The sequence below is a fragment of the Corvus hawaiiensis genome, chromosome W, assembly GCF_020740725.1.
Source record: "Corvus hawaiiensis isolate bCorHaw1 chromosome W, bCorHaw1.pri.cur, whole genome shotgun sequence".
NCBI classification, from domain to species: domain Eukaryota; kingdom Metazoa; phylum Chordata; class Aves; order Passeriformes; family Corvidae; genus Corvus; species Corvus hawaiiensis.
The window spans coordinates 6727107-6741525 of record NC_063254.1 but is presented as its reverse complement, the minus strand read 5'-3'; the positions used below and the strand labels follow the sequence as shown (position 1 = coordinate 6741525).

General features: G+C 47.4%; 1 long non-coding RNA gene across 1 annotated transcript; it reads right to left on the bottom strand.

The window, feature by feature from the left end:
• Window positions 1–450: 450 nt before the first annotated feature.
• On the bottom strand, window positions 451–6531 carry LOC125319340. Its single transcript, XR_007200669.1, has 3 exons — window positions 6276–6531; window positions 6187–6189; window positions 451–461 (listed from the first exon to the last, which is right to left on the bottom strand). It is a non-coding gene; the product is annotated as an uncharacterized LOC125319340 (long non-coding RNA).
• Between the last annotated feature and the right edge of the window lie 7888 nt (window positions 6532–14419).

Below are 14419 nucleotides of genomic sequence, written 5' to 3'. Positions count from 1 at the left end.
AAGTGAGTATCATACTGGTCTAAAAAAATGGGACAAACCCACTCTGCCCATGACAGAGATCTCTATAAGCAACTTAAGCATTTACTTATAAGCTCTGGTTCAAGACAAGTACCTAAACAAGAGCTAAAAAACCTCTTAGAATGTACTCTGATTAATTTCCCAAATGCTGACCGTTTCAGCAGTCTACACCAGAGACTTTTGGGACTCAGTGGGAATCAAATTATTTAATGCCATATCACGCTGGGACAAGAGTACCGCAGAACTCATCCCGGCTTGTGCAGCGTTAATGGAACTATTCGCCGCGCCCCCCCCCACCGCCGCGCAGCTCCGCCCCGCCCCCTCGCCCGCCGCCGCCTCAATCGGCCATGCCAGAGTCACTGAGCCAGTCCCCCGCGGCCCCGCCGCCTCCTCGCCCGCCGCCACCGAGATCGGCTGCGCCACTCCCGAGCTCTGCCGTGCCACTCCCCGAGCTCTGCCGTGTCATCATCGCCCCTGCCGGGTCCCATCCCCGCTCTGCCATCACCGCCCCTGCCGGGTCCCATCCCCGCGCCGCAGCCACCCCCGCCGGGGTCCCCCGACACCGCGCAGCCGTATCCCTCCGCCGCCCAGCCGTATCCCTCCGCGCAGCGCAGCCTCGCCTCAGAAGCCGGGAGCAGGGGGGGAACGGAGGGCAATGATGCAGCTCCAGTGGCAGGGGAGACGGAGAGCCCCTCTCCCGGAGCTGATGCTTTAAATCTAACACAAGTAAACTCTGAAAAGCAGCCAGATTTGTTTGCAATGAGCCCCAGAGTCCTCCCAGCGAGTGACGGGGATCTTGCAACCCAGAAAGAGAAAACGAGTTCTGAGAGTTTGTCAGCGCTACCTTCTGAATCAAAAAATCCTCCAAAGTGCTCAGATTATTCTCAATTAACATCTTGCCATGAAATAAGACCCCAAATCTGTAAAGATGAAAGTCTTAGTCTATTAACTAAGCCTGTGATAGCTAGCCAACAGCCTGACAGTCCTAAAACATGGGCTCCCATCCCCACTCTCGAAATTAAAGAACTAAAAAGTGCTGTAAGATACAGTGGCATTTGCTCACCGTATCTTAAACAACTGCTAAAAAGTACCCTAAAAGGAGCACATCAAATTTTAAAATGCATTTTAAATCAACAGAAAAGGGGAAAAGCCCAGGCTACACCTCAAAGAAGGTTGAATAAAGCCTTGTATGTTTTTAATTTCTCGAACAGCTCTGCAGAAGAGCCTGACCCCCTCATTTTCAGACATTTCTTAAACAACAAAAAAGCAAAATTGAAAGAACACCCCCCAGTTTTTAAGAATTTGGAATCAGGAAAAATAGAAAGACCATATGATCTTATAATGTGGGGAAAGGGATTTGCATGTCTCTCCACAGGTGAAGGAACCAAGTGGATTCCAGCAAAGAACGTGAAGCTGTACCACACATCAAAGCCCGTTGTCGGTTCCACTTCAGCCAGTGACCCTGCAAGTGGAAGCCAGGAAGCAAGCACCCAGACCTGAAGTGCGCAAAATCACCAGAAGAAAGTGATCTGCCAAAAACAGCTCAAGAAAAGAATGGAGTTTTAGTATTATTTGTGTAGATGCATGTTGCTTTTAACCTTTTGTTTTTGTTTTTGTAGTGAAGCTTTACCTGTAAATCAACCAAAGACAAATGTTTGGGTTGCTTTAGCCAAATCTGCAGGCTCCGATACCATCTGTCTATCTGACACAAGCCCTGACAAACCTTTTTCAACCTGTTTAGTTGGAATGCCTTTTCCAGAAGGTTTTGGTAATGTTACTTTTGATAAATATTGGCCATATGATAATGATCACATTTCTCCAACTCCCAGCCATAGACATCAAACTTACATTGATTATCTTTTATTAGCACATGGGCATGGCTGTGAAGATTTTGAAGGATTATGCTGTATGAACCTATCCGATCATTCTGTTTCCATTCACAAACAGTTACAAAACCTAAGGGACCTAGCTAACCAAATTACAACAGATGACCCGTCTTGGCTAGACAGTTTGTTTGATGGTTGGAGCTTTGCACCTTGGCTAAGGGAACTCTGTAAAATAGGCTTGATTATTCTAGTAGTAATAATTATAGTTTTAGTAGCAGTACCTTGTATACTTCAGTGTGTGCAAAAAATAACGAGTAGGACTATGTCTAATATCTTAATTGTTCATCAGAATGGGGGAGATGTTGGGGAAGATGAAACAGGAAAGCCTTATAAATATGATTGCCTGACAAAAGATTTTGGGAATATGAAAACTACAGGCAACATCAAAATGAAAGCCACTTTTGAAATACCAAGTCTTAGTTACTGAACAACTGGAAAACAATGGTATGGCCAACTGAAGGTAATCCCCTCTTGATTGAACAATACCCTCTGCTTGCAGGCAGGTCCAAGGGTCAGAGCAGACCCTACTAGCTCAGCAGAAGGGGTCCAAAGAGTAGTTTTTAGAAGTTAAGATGTAACACTCTATGGTAATATAAGAACTCTTATAGGCTGTATGTAAATGCTATAGGATTTGTATCTTGTATTAGATTGGTTAGTGACAATTAGAATATTCAGTACAGAAGATGATTTATTGTATTGTAACCAGGACTTCAGCATTCTATTCTATTCTATTCCATTCCTTTCCTCTCTTACTCTTCACACACTCTTACACTCTCTCTCTCTCTCTATCTCCTTACTTACTTGCTTACTCTCTTGCTCTCTTGGGCCTGCTCAGAGCTGCCAGCTGCAGCTCTAAGCAGTGCCCCTATACCCACGCCCTTTGCAATAAACCGCATGTCCCAAGATCTGCTTATAGAGATCTCCCGTCCGTAACCTACACCCTCGTTACGTGGGCCCGGGAACATGGATTATTGAGTTACACTTCGCTTTTGTTTTCGACCGAAGCGTGGGGGGAAGTAGGGAACGAATTGTGGCTGTCCACGACTGAGGGAGGAAAGGAAGCTAAAGAAGCTAAAGCTCTCGGCTTAACCTGGAGGGCAGTAACTGGCACTCTTGCAGAGATGAACACAGAGAGGACAGTGGCTGCGGCTGCTATAGAGGCTTTAGAGAGTAGCAGCTCTGGGAAAGGAACAGACGGGGGTCTTATGGAGCGGCGGCCAGAGACCAGAGCAGAGTCCAGGGTAGCACGGTTCTTCGGGCTGGCTGCGAAAAGACCGATTAAAGGCACAGCAGCACCCGTCCGCTCACTGCGGGAGTTGCTGGACTTGGCAGGGCAGGATGTTATCCCTCCGACGGCCGAGAGAGAAATGGCTGCGAAAGCAGGAGCAGAGCCGCTCGACTCAGGGGGCGGGGCGCAGGCAGGCCAAGGAGACACAGGCAGTCCTGGTGCCCGACCGAAAGCGGCAGAGCAACCCAGAGGTCCTAAATCCCAGCCGAAAGCGGCAGAGCGTAACCCCCCTCTGCCAAACAGTGGAGCAACGTCCAGCAGCGAAGTAGCTTCTGCAGTTTCATCGCCTGCAGAGCCAGAGCCAGCCAGGGCTGCTGGGGGTCAGCCCCAAAAGAAGGAGAAGTACCAACAAATAATGCAAAAAGTAATCAAAAAGCTTGCTGACTTATCTACACAAAGCATTTTGCAGTCTATCTTTACAACAGATGTCCTGTGTTCAAATGATTACATCAGCATCGTACAGTTGTTGTTAACCCCTTCACAGTTCCTGCTCTGGGAACGAACGTGGACTGCAATGCTACAGAATGTCCTGCAACAACAGGGACAAGTCATCGCTGCGTCACTGACCAGAGCTGTGTCCAGCAAAGTGGTGCCATGCTACAGGACCCCGAAACAAGAAAGCACAGTCAGCATCAGCTCCTGAAGAAAGTGACGCCACTACTTCAACAGCTGGAACTCTGAGACCTCCGTCCCGAGAAGCCTTGGGAGAGGCTGCAGACGTGGCTGAGTGAAGGAGCTGAGGACTTCCCAGATCCACCACTCTCCATAGCAGGAGAAATAGCGAGACCCTGTGGTGAATGTAACAGCTGCCCTGGGTGGTTGCTAGTGACTTGTGGTGGGTGTCAGGGAACCCTCTCCAAAGGCAAAACCAAGAAGGAGAGTTGCATAAATTTTTAGGTATAGCACCAGACACAGAGGTAGAGTGAGGAATTGTTTTTTGACTGTCTTGAGACGAGAGCATTAGCGGACATTTTCAATCAGCTGTCCGCCCATTTAGATCAAGTGAAGGCAGTCAATTTGGCTAGCATCAATGTTGTTACCTGGTGTTTTGGCAGCCAGGGCTCACGCTATTTTGCATAAACTTGCTTGCTGGGAGAGGGATAAGTTAAACATAACTTCGCAGATGCTTGATGAATTAAGCGCAGATGTTACTAGTGTTAGACATACAATATTACAAAATCGAGCAGCCATTGATTTTCTACTGCTAGCTCACGGCCACGGCTGCGAAGAGTTCCAGAGTATGTGCTGTATGAATCTTTCTGACCACTCTGTCCCAATTCACAAGCACCTCTCTGACCTCCAGAGGGGCCTACACATCTTTCAGGAGACAGACGACCCTATTGGAGATTGGCTTAAGGGTCTGGGTATCACCAGATGGCTGTGTACCTTGGTAGTAGAAGGCTGCCGATTGCTATTTGTAGTTATATTAGGTTTAATAATACTTTGGTGTATTTTTTTGCCTTAAAGCAGGGCTGCAAAAGATCATCGACCAGACCTGGGTTGCTCAAAAAGAAAATGGGGGATGTGTAGAGGGATACCTTGTGGAATATAGGATACCCCAGGAGGGCTTGGGCATCCCAGGGCTGTTGCAGAAGTACCCCTGATGGGGCCTCAGGCTGAAAACAGGCTTGCAAGGCACCTGCTAGCTGGCAGCCTTGAACAGCCTTGGGAAAAGGTATACACTGGTCAGCTCCCCCGCTGCTTAGAGGCTTTCTCATGGGAAAGGGGCGTGAACTTTGGGAAAAAGTATAACTTGGTGTAACAGAATAATAAAACTGGAGCACGATGCTCAAATCGTATCGGTGTTCGTATCCTGCTCCTGGGACCCCCCCCCCCCCCCGCTACACCCAGGGAAGGAGGAGGGCCTCTGTTCTTAGAGATGAAATGCTCCCAGAGATGGGTGAAGAGAACTTTTTTTTCTGAACGGCTCAACCTTAAACTTGCACCCCAAAAACTTCAAGAGTGGACCCTCAAAAGCAGTTGTGGGAAAAGCTGCAAGTCAGGGGAAGGGACTCTCACATGCGAGCAGAGAGACTCCTCTTCCTAAATGGACTGAACAAAGTTATTTGGAAGTGGGTGGCTGTCTCGTTGTGATAATGTTTTCATAGCACGAGCAAGAAGAGACTTCTCTTTCTAAATGGACTGAACAAGGTTATTATGGAAGTGGTAAACAGACTGAACATCTCAAGGGTTGTCTTTCTACATTGTCAGTTGGAGAAGGGAGGAAGGTGGGGGGAGGAAAAGAGTTCTGAAGGTATAGTATAATTTTTTTTCCCCTCTTTTAGGTCTGTTAATAAACTTCTTTATATTCTTTCAAGTTTGGTGCCTGCTTTGCGTTTCTCCTAATTCTTATCTCACAGAAGATAAACAGTAATGAGTATTTTGGGCCAAACCACTACACTCATGGTGGAGGAATTTTTCAATTATTAGGTGCCAGTCGTTTGCGACTCTCTTATTTTAAAGGATATTGTTTTTGCCTTACCGGTGTGGCTCCTCGTTTGAGTGCAATGCTCACTGGTTCTGCCTGTTTGGATCTTCCTGGAACATCACTGGCCCACGCAATTGGATTGACAGCATTTTCAACTTCAATGGGGATTTCACCACGTCTGTCCTGTATAAAAAGTTGTTGGGGTTTCAGAGTTCCCCTTCTGTTCTTTTTTTTTCCCTTGAAGAATTTTCCCCATATATGTGACCGGGGTGACAAATTGCTGGGTGCTTGAGAAAAACAAAAGAACAGGCCACAGGGGGAGGGGTCCATCTGGCTACTGTTTTTTCCCCTGGGCTGGTGGGCCAGGAGTTCCTGGCGTTTGGACAGAGATGGAGGCTGGAAGGAATTCGTCAGCACTGAAGACTTCTGCTTTGTTGGCTGCCTTCCTTCTACTGGAGAAACCCTGGGATTCCCAAGCCCGCCTTTCCTTCCCTGCTGGGAGTCAGGCTGCAGCCGCCCTGCCCCTGCTGTTGCTTCGAGCCTTCGCTACTCTGTAGCCCCACCACGCCCTGCCTGCCAAGACCTCTGGGGGGTTCACACCACAGCTCCGCAGTTCGATACACCTCATCTGCCACCTGGGATTTGATCTCGTCACTGCTGTTCCAGTCTGCTGTTCCCCAGGGTCCGGCCAGACATCGGGATCGGCTGCCCAGGGGGTTTATGAAGCCTTTGTTCCATCTCTTCCCCGGATCCCAAGCCGCCATTACCACGTGCGCCCTGAGCTCGCTCCAGAGCTCCCCCTGCAGCTGCAGGGGAACCATCGCACCTGCCCTGCTCACCGGGAGCCGCCAGCGCCCCTGCCTGCTGCAACCGGAACTGCAACCAAGTGGAAAGGGCCTGACAGCCAAGAAGGCTGGCACTGGGTTTGTGGTTCTGTTTGCTGTTACTGCCATAGTTATTGTTGTTTGTTTGCCTTGTTATACACATATAGATATATAATAGTAAAGAACTGTTAGTCCTGTTCCTCATATCTTTGCCTGAAAGCCTCTTAATTTCAAAATTATAATAATTCAGAGGGAAGGGGGTTGAATTTTGTTTTTTCCTTCCATTTCAAGGGAGACTCCTGCCTTCCTTGGCAGACACCTGTCTTTCAAACCAAGACAAAAGTACAGCAACTTCGACAAATTTAGTTTCTGGAATGATAACTTGTTCACCCTTCCCTTTTTGAAATTTAATTTCAGGTTCCAATTTCTCCAGTAAATCCCTCCCCAGCAATGGTTTAGGGGAGTTAGGCATATAAAGGAATTGATGAGTTACCCAGTGCTTCCCCAGTTTAAATTTCAAAGGTTGGAAGAAAGGCCGTGTTTCAGTTACCCCTGTTGCCCCAACTATATGAACAGTATCTTGATTCAGTTTCCCGTCTAAAGTATTTAACACAGAATATGCCATGCCAGTGTCTACCAGAATTCTATATCATCTTTCCCCAGCTTGCCTATAACCGAAGGCTCTGCTGGGGGAGAAGCCTCCAGTCCCCATCATTCTGAGTCTTGTCCCAATGGGAGCTGTGGAACTGGGGGTGTCTTCTTCAACATCGGACAGTCAGCTTTCCAATGCCCTTTCTTCTTGCAATAAGCTCATGTGTCTTTGTCCCTAGGGGGAGAGGCTTTCTTAGATGACTTTTCCTGACTACCCTTCTTCCTGGGACAGGGTTTACTTTTGTCACTGGAGTCTCTATCTCAAAACACTCTCCAGGCTACTTCTAACAATTTGCTCATGTCTTGAACCCCTTCTAACTTTTGCAACTTTCTTCTTATATCATTTGAAGCCTGACCCATAAACAATTAAGCCAGATGCTTTCTCCCTTCCATTGAATCAGAATTTATGCTTGTGTATTTGGTAGCAGCTTCTCTTAACCTATTAAAAAAATCAGTAGGAGTTTCATTAGGACCTTGCTTCACTTGGTAAAGCTTTGCCCAGTTGAGAGCTTTAGGGACACCATGCTTTAACCCATGTACTATGAGATCTTGATACCGTTTTAATCTTTGCATTTCTGCTGGCACATTTGGGTCCCACCTTGGATCATCTGTTGGAAAATTATCCGCAACCGTACCTTGGAACATCCCATTAGCTATGCCTAATTCCATAGAGTCTACAATAACTTTGTTTACCATCTGTCTTTCAGTGGGATCAAGCAATGTCTCTATCATAGCTGCCAAATCGCTCCAGTCAGGGTTCTGTGTTTTAATTGCTCTTTGTACCAAAGTAGCCACTTTGTCTGGATTTTCTTTATATTTTCCCACTGTACTCTTCCATTGTTCTAACTCTATGAGGGAGTACAGAACTTTCACATAGATTGGCCCTTGATTACCTGCAGCCTGTCTCAGAGGGGCTTGCAAAGCTGGCTCCCTTTTTGCTCTGGTCCGTTTAGCAACTGGGCTCTGTGAGAAATAAGACAACTCTTAGTTAAAAAAAATTAAAATAATTTATTGAAAACAGAAAAATTGAAAAATTACAGAAATTAGAAAAATATAAAAATTTGGGATCCTATGGCTCGATAGATGGTATGCCCCAGGAGCGCAGGGATTTGAGATCTTCTGGCTGAGACAGCACTGGACCTCAGGTAGAGAAAAAGGACTTGCAGTGCTGGGCTGGCTTTTGGCTGGTCCAAAAGTAAAAAAATTACTAAAGGCTCCTTAATAGGAGTAAGGCTTTTAATGCCCAGCACTGACGTCCACCATAGCTAGCCTGCAGGGGACACTCTCTCTGTCTGTTTTTTTGAAGCCTGTCTCGTTGTTTTATAGTGCCTTTGCTCCGCCCCAGTCCGCCCACAGCCTGCCCACAGCCCACCCACAGCCCGCTCCTTCGGTTTAAAGTGATTGGTGCTTTCCCTTTGACAGATCATCTCTGTCCACCAATGGCTCATCGTTGTCAGAGGGGTGGTATTAGTTGAGATAAGGGTGCTAAAACGCCTTCATTAAAATTCAGGTTGCCATGGAGCTTGCCTACAGGGTAACGGCTATGGGGCTAAAAATAGCTGCTGGCTGTTAGAACTGGGGTTTTTGGAGTTAGCCTTGGAACCAAAGTGCAAGTAAAAACACCTAAAAAAGTATTAAAATACATCCAACACATCTTAAAACACTTGTAAAAGTATACAGTAAACACAGGAAAGATAACTCTTATGGTGTACAGGTGGTTTGAAGTTTGAAAAGGGAGCATAAGTTGGGGATTTTTAACTGGGGAATTTTTAACTGGGAAGGGTGCAACTCTCTTAATAAACTACTTTGAACAATTGAAAATACTGATAATGGAACTTGATTTTTGTACCTGGGCTGATGGGTTAATTTTAACATTCAATTTAAAAATATTTAACTCAAAATTAATTAATTAAAGCACTTAATATGCAAAGACCAAGCACAAATAGGGATTTCATGTATGACAGGCTCCACTCCCTTATTGGTTTTTTTGCTATCTTTCCCCTCTTTTTCCTGCTTAAAGCAGCTATCTCATCATCCTCTTCAGAGGAACTGCCTGAGTGAGAGCTGTCTGATTGCGTGGAGTCAGCTGTGTCAGGTCTGCCCCGGCCAGTTCGGGTACCTGCTATCACTGTCAGGGACCCACTCTGCCGCAGGGGCTGAGCAGTGTCCCTGGGCCTGCGCGGTTCGATGACGTCATCCTCTAAGCCAGCCGCTTGGCGCGCAGCGTTGTCATGGAGACTCCGACACCTGGAAGAGAGAGAAACGCCACCCCCCCATGGGGGGTTCCCTCTCCACCCTCCTGGTGGAAAGCCCTGGCCTCTGGCTCCACCTCTAAGGATGATGCCGTAGGCTGCGCATGCTGGCTGTCCCCTCCCCTCAGCCCCTCGTCCCCTGGTGAGACCAGAGGGGAGCGGGAGAGGGAGAGCTGGGTGGCTTCTGGGCAGAAGCCACTGAAGACACAAATGCCTTCTAGAGCCGCCACTGCAAGTTTTCATCCTCTTTCAAATGCGGGCCTGCCGGAGCCTGAGTCGCAGCCGGGAAGTCTCCCGGGTCTGCGGGAGGTGGCAGGGGTGACCAGTCCACTTCCCCCTTCTCCTTTTTCACTGGTCGGAACCCATCTAAAGCTGCGTCTCCTCCCCCCGCACCCCCAGGACCCATGTCAGCTGAGAAGGAGGATGAGGAGGTAGAGGGGGGGGAGTGTTGGGGCCCTCCCCCTGCCATGTAGCCCTGGGAGAGGGGCCCTGGTGCGGAGACACGGGGTTTCCCTAGCCCCTGGTAAGCCTAGTTCCCCATTGGTTGTTTTGTGTTCCCCTGCTGGGGCAAGAACCCTCGGGTCCCGTGATTGCAACAGTTCCTGGGCAGATCCCGGCCATGTGACTAAAGAAAACATCTCTGAAACATCTATCAAGAATCAGTCCATATATATTTCTTTTCCATTGGCCTCGTTGTCTGATACATCATGTTGCAGTATCCGCACTGTAACAAATGGTGGATAATGCTGGCAAGACGCCGATCCTTAAGGACAGAAAATTCATGAGTAAAAACCACTCTAGATCTCTCTCTTCTCGCCTTGGTTTGGATATTCTCTCTGGATTATGGAGGAACCGTGGAAAAACTCTTGTCTCTCAGAGCTGCATATGGACATTTATCTTAAACTTGAAAAGATTCTTGAACAACAGTTTGTAAATTTTAGCTTAATTCAAGCTCAAAAGGAACTGAAACACTTCCTGGTATGGTTGTTTAAGAACTTTTTCTATGTTTCTTGGGATCTGATTCTTACCAAAGACTTTTGGAATACCATTGGGACACAGTTAATTTCTGAGTCAAAATATATGCCGATGGAAGAATATTTTCATGAATATTATTTAATTACCGAGACTGTTGAACAATGTCAGCTGTGTCTTGGCAAAGGGAAGCCTGCCTCAGAGTCCGTGCGATCCAGGCCACGTGGACTGAGCCCTCTGCAAGCAGCAGCGAGGCAGTTCCCGCGTGCGGGTGGAGCGACATGAGCTGCAGTGTCGGCAGCGGAGCAAGGCGCGGCAGGAGCCCACCTGGCCCCGCACAGCGCGTGGTGGAGCGAGCCCCGTGAACGCCTGACCGAGAGGGGTGGCGCGCAGGCGGCGGCTGGCAGCGGTGGCGGTGGAGCAGAGCCACACCTAGCCAAAACGCGTGCTGGAGCAGGGCGCGGGGGGGCCACCACTCAGAGACCTGGCCGAGACACGGGTGCGGTGCCTGGCACAGTTGAGAGCAGAAGCGGCAGCACAGCTGAGAGCAGAACTGAGCGGCGTGGCCTGGCCTGGCCTGCGCGGCCCTGAATGCGACCCCGGGAAGAGCATGCAGGCACCAGCAGCCCTGGCAGTTACAACGCGCGAGCGAGCAAAAGCGAAAGAGAAAGCAAAAACGCAGTGAGACAGAAAACAGCAGCCACTCGGAAAAAGGAAAATATCAGAGGTAAGGTTTTAGGAATAGTAAAATGGCATAATGTTAAACAAAATTATGGTTTTATAACAAGATGTGACAACCAAGAAGACATATTCGTTCATAGAACTGCTATTAAAAAGAATAACCCTGAAAAATACATCCCAAGTTTAGGAGATTGAGAAATGGTAGAGTTCAAAATTGTGCAAGGTAGAAAAAGGTTACAAGCAGCAGAGGTCACTGGGCCTGATGGTGTTTCTGTAAAAGGCAGTATATATGCTAAAAATCAGTCATGTTAGACAATATCTCCATTATAAGCCCCCCCTACAGTCTCCCTTTCCTAATCCCACCTTTCCTTTTTACCCTATATCCTATTACCCCAAGTGGATTCCCAATCTGTTTTTCACCCCATGGTTTCCCTATACAATCCCCTTTCCCTATAACTCCTCTCCAATGCCGAGGGGGGGATGAAAAGGGGGAGGGAAGAAATTAAACCCTCTCCTGCCTCAGTTTCCCCACAAAGCATGCCCAGAGAGTCATGTCTTCCTTCTGTCAGCCTTAAGATGCTCCGGAGAATCCGTTTGGACATTTAAAGACTTAGAAGGGTGGCTTGTTTTGTTTTGAAACTGTTCTTGTTATGTTTATCCAGTTGTTTTCAATGTTAAATTTTAAATCTTTTTGTTAAAAATGAACGGGTGAAATGTTGGGGCCCTCCCCCCTGCCATGTAGCCCTGGGAGAGGGGCCCTGGGGAGGAGACATGGGGTTTCCCTGGCCCCTGGTCAGCCTAGTTCCCCATTGGTTGTTTTGTGTTCCCCTGCGCGGGCAAGGACCCTCAGGTCCCGTGATTGCAACAGTTCCTGGGCAGACCTTCAGCCATGTGGCTGGGGAAAATAAACATCTCTCTGAAACATCTATCAAGAATTGGTCCATATATATTTCTTTCCACGGGCCTCATTGTCTGATACATTGTGTTGCAGTATCCGCACTGTAACAGGGGAGGAGGAGGGGGATGGGGGTCCATTCTCAAGGCGGGAGCTATTAAATCCATCTCCACGTCTTCCCCCTTTGTCAGGTCCAACATAGACTTCTTCACCTTTTTCTCTTTTTTCCTTAGAAACAGTATATGCTCTCTTTTAGATATTTGTAATTTAGATGCAGCCAAGAAGAGCTTCACATACTCTAGTTCTAAGAAACAGTGATCGGTTAGGTGATACAATATTAAACTCAATATTAATTCTTCATCTAAGCTTACAAATTGTGGGCACTTTTGCCAGTTATCTAACCTATAAGCTGGCCAGATCAGTGTGGAAATCCTAATTAATTCTGCTTTTGTAAGGGTTTTATCTTTGCCAGTCAATTTTCCCCAGTTATCTAAGACTAAGTTTAAAGGTGAGTTCTGTGGTATTTCAGTCCCCATACAAGAAATATTACTACCCATGGTTTTATGCTTAGAAGCAGAAAATCCCCAAAAACAAAACAACGAGATCTAAAATACTCTATAAAGCAAAGAGAGAAAACTAGAGAAAGTAGGATTCGAACCCACAACCCCGGGATTTAAACTGTGGCTGGAACCTTGTTCCAAGCCTCTGAGACGCTGTGCCACCTGGCTGGATGCTAGAGGGCAGTGGCTGGACACAAGCTAGCAACAAACCAACAGAGGGAAAATTAAATTCCCCGGGACTCTCACACAAGTTCCCTGACAAGCTCTCACGAGCTGACAAGCTACCAAAAGGGGAAACACCAAATGAAAACCCCCTTGGACTCTCCCGAGTCCCTAAACAAACTGCAAGAGATCTCTTAACACCCAACTCAGGTGCTAACAACAGAATACCACCTTTATTCAGTTACTCACGCGCCTCTGTGCTGGATCTGGAGAGTTTTCTGGGCTCTTGGAGTTCCACTGCGTCCTGGACTCCTGGAAACTGCCCCCCCCCCCCCCCCCCGGGTGCCAGCAGAGGGGGGGAAGCTGAGCTGGACCTTTCTGAGATCCAGAGGATTTTCGGAAGCCTCGTTGTCCCTTCTGGTGGTGCCAAAGAACTGATGCCTTGAAAGGACTCCTAGAAACAGAGACTAGACAGGAGTAAGGGAATAAAAGTAGGTATTTATTTGAAAGGCCTTCAAAGGTACACCCTGGGGCCAGAGGCTATTGCCAAGATGGACCCCAAGATGGATGACAGGTCACGAGTTCTTCACACTGTTATAGGTTTGGTTCATTTGCATAGCAGGGTTAGTTCTCCAATTAAAGCTTCAGTTTTGCCTTCAGCTTAGCCCCCTTTAGAGGCTCTTTTGTTTATACTTTTTGGCCTAGGACAGTCTTGGTGTCCTTGGAAAGCAGGCCCAGAGAGGCTTTCTTATGTCTACCTAGCATGAGAGAGTAGAAATTAACAGGCTACAAGAAACTTTCAGAGTTACACACTAAGCAATACAGAATTTGAAAAATATAAAAGTTAAAACCTAAGGCATCAAGGGAAAGGAGCATCTCCAAGGATGCCTTGTTTGGTAATGGTAATGTACCCCAGTGTCTTGGGGTGACTTTATCATGTGTATCCCATATCGCTGCCCTATGCCCAGAAATTAATTCTTGTGCCTTTCTATGCCTCTAAACTGAGCCTGAGATGGGGAAGGAAAAACTGAGCAAAACTTTTTCAAAGCAGTTTGCAGCTTGTTCAAGGTCACACAGAGATAGTGACTTTTTTTCCAGCTGCGGCGGGGAAGCAAGGAAGCATGCAGCTTGTGGGTTTTTTTCCAGTCAGCTTTTGGCCAGTTTTTCAGTTTCTTGTTCTCCGGAGAGAGACTAAGAGTTGAACTTTTTTCCTTCCCTGGAATTTCGGATTTTCTCCCTTTTCTGCTGGACTGCTTCAATATCAGAACACATCGGGAGGACTTTCCACCGAGCACAGAGGGCCTGGCCCTGGGCCAAGCCCCAGCTCCGAGGAGACCAAAGGGAGGACTCTAACACTTTCCCAGGTTTTTCTTCCACAGCAAGAGATTTTATTATTTAGCATTATTTTCCTTTTCCCGTGTGTTTGTTAAATAAATAGTTTTCATCTCTTTCACTTTCCTTTGAGGAAAATTTATTCTTTCCCGAACCTGGTGGGGGAGGGGTGATTGTGCCTTCTCTCAGAGGATATATTTCCAAATTTGACCAAACCTGAACACCCAGTTATGCTTCCCCAGTTGGATCCTGGTGTTAGCCTCACCCCTGTACTTAAGGTTGAGCTGTCACGTGTTCGGGGTCATTTGCCTCTGGAAACCTTCACAAGTTGTAGCAATAAACTGCTTTCTGTGGAACTCTAAGCAAGGGCCCTTCTCAACTCCCTGCCGTCGGCTTAATATTACTGGAGCCATCCCTGCGTCTGTATGCTCATGCATGTGAGCCATGGTGCCGGCAGGGAACCCAGTAAT